General features: G+C 32.6%; 1 protein-coding gene across 4 annotated transcripts in view; it reads right to left on the bottom strand.

Annotated features, from left to right (window-relative positions):
- Positions 1-648: 648 nt before the first annotated feature.
- LOC125027039 (tetraspanin-5-like) overlaps positions 649-2,500 on the bottom strand; it is a 21,705-nt gene continuing 19,853 nt past the window's right edge. For all 4 annotated transcript variants that reach the window (XM_047615675.1, XM_047615674.1, XM_047615676.1 and 1 more), the window contains one exon: positions 649-2,500. This exon is cut by the window's right edge and continues 1,426 nt beyond it. The gene's annotated coding sequence lies outside the window, so the exon portion shown is untranslated.

Here is a 2,500-nt window from a genome sequence, read left to right as displayed (position 1 = left end):
ATGACTGTAAAATACTGCCAAATTTTGTTTCTATGCATGTAGTTTAAACCCACATGGAAGAAATGCACAACAATGAACACCAACCATATCTAAATCATACATTGCATTCTTTCCTTTTATGGGATTTTGTGTTCCCAACCAAATACTGTAATCACTGGCTAGAGTTCGGTTTCCTGGCCTTAATACTGCTACTGTTTATTTATAAGAACAACAAAAACAACAATTCATCTTCACTTTACACAATTTTTCTACCCCCCAATGTTACAATAAAACTTGCTCAACCAAAGTTTGAAGAATTAAATTGTTTTCTTATCCTTCTCTTTGTGAGGATTATCATGTATTAAGCTAAGGTATTAGTCAAGTAAAATTAGAGAGTAAAACTCTGGGTAAATCTTTATACTGTCTCCTTAACATTACTTGCCCAGTTAATTATAATTAAACTCTTCAACAATTTTGCAACAGAAAATTTATCTGAAGTAGAAACTTTCATTTTCTTGAAGTATCACAAACTTTAAGATTTATATATATATATATATATATATATATATATAAACTTATTGTCTGTCCTTAGAAATTTTTAATTTGTCTTAACCTTAATCATTAACTTGTATGAACATTATAATAGGAAATTTCCATAAAACACATAAGCATGAAAAAAACATTTATTTGTGTTAAAACACTGGAAATAAATTGAGTAATTTGTTCTATTTCTGACAGAAACAACCAACAACACCCAATGAAAGAGGGATACGAGATCAGATAGGTTCTAGATTGTGCAGGTATTGTGGGGAGGGGAGATGGACTGAGCTTTTTCATTAGGCAAATCCTCGTTTTCTATCTTTTCAGATGTGTTCCTCATTATACACTGAACAGGACTTGTTGACAGTTTTGTTTGGCATTCAACTTCACTTATCATAATACAAATACTGCAAAAAATAACCAGACATTAGCAATCATTAAGGAGTAATTTATTAAAATCATACACTAATGTATATGAGATTCAAGTTGCTGTTCCACATCCTAAATCCTCCTATATTCCTGAGTAAAAATAATAATTGCAGAGATTCCTACAAAGAATAATCCTTGATAATTATTTTTCTGTTTACACAACAGCAGAAACCTTATAAAATCCTCCAGATCTTCACAAACAAAGTATTTTAAAGTTGAGATTTACAGAGGTTAATTCAATATGAGAGTTTAAGAGAGACTGGCTTTGACAGTACATCTGACCTCAGTAACTAACTGTTGAGGCAAAACCTTCCTGTTTTCTAAATTTGTGTTTTTTTGTTTGTGTATGTAAAAATCTGTATGTTAGTGAGTCAATATTTTTCAGCAATTGTCTGACCATGTGTATGTTTTTTGCATGCAGCCTTGTGCAATACTGTCTAAATGTGCTTGTGTATAAGCTCTTGGGTATTGAGAAGGTGCACAAATATATGCTTGTGACTGGTGGGTGAAACCAAGTTTAAGAGATAACATTACCTTCATAAAGTTGACCAAATTAAAACTCTTTCAATAGGCATACATAAATCATGAGAAAATGGCAAAATGAAAGGTCATATAGAACAAATTTCCTCATAAAGCCTCTCTTCTAGTTGCACAAGAAGCCAAGATTGGGAATGATGGCATTTAGATGGCTTAAAACATCAAAGAGGGTGCCATTTCCCTCTACTTTCACAACACTGTTTTCTCAGATATGTTACATAGCAATGGAAGAATCATTGCTACCTTTCTTAATGCTACATTTATAATACGTAAACTATGATAAATAAGTGTAGTGACTGCTATGTTGTGCAAAGCGTTCTCCCAAGCATTATTTATATATACACAACTATGTCAATGTAAAGCTACTTGGTATGCATATTGTGCCCTTGGAGATGTGGTGCTAATATCATAAAAATAAAAGATTTTCATTTCCTTAACTAAAATACACTGACCATTGTCAAACACATTTAATACAAAGGAAACATATGCAGACACAATCAGTTTTAAGTTAAAAATATTTCCAGCACGTTCTAAAAATTCCACAAAACAAATACATCCCGTCATAACTAGTAATACCCTATACAGAAATATTCTATGACAATAAGTTCTATTACAATATCTTTGCAGATTGGTTAAACATTCTTGTTTAATACAGGCAAAGTAAAACAAGAGCATGGGACTAGCTGCAAATTTCTATTGGCATGCAAGCAAGCAAATTCTCTTCATATGGTTACTCAAGTTCTATAGACTCAGGCTGGCAAGACAACGGCACAGATGAAGATGTAATGTGTACAGCTGGGAATGACTACAACCACCTGATAAACACTACTACTTATGGAATGTCAAAAACATGGTCAAGGAAAGAGATTCTGTTTCTAAATTATTTGAGAATGTATTGTATAACCGGTCTTCTGCATGTACTCTCCTACTATAGTAGTCTAACTATCTGATCCATTCAGCCCAAATGAGTCCTAGTTATGGCAACTTGAAGGCTTACAATTACACAGTTCCCAGG

Source organism: Penaeus chinensis, chromosome 7, assembly GCF_019202785.1.
Source record: "Penaeus chinensis breed Huanghai No. 1 chromosome 7, ASM1920278v2, whole genome shotgun sequence".
Taxonomy (NCBI): Eukaryota; Metazoa; Arthropoda; class Malacostraca; order Decapoda; family Penaeidae; genus Penaeus; species Penaeus chinensis.
This window is presented reverse-complemented; position numbering and strand designations above follow the sequence as displayed.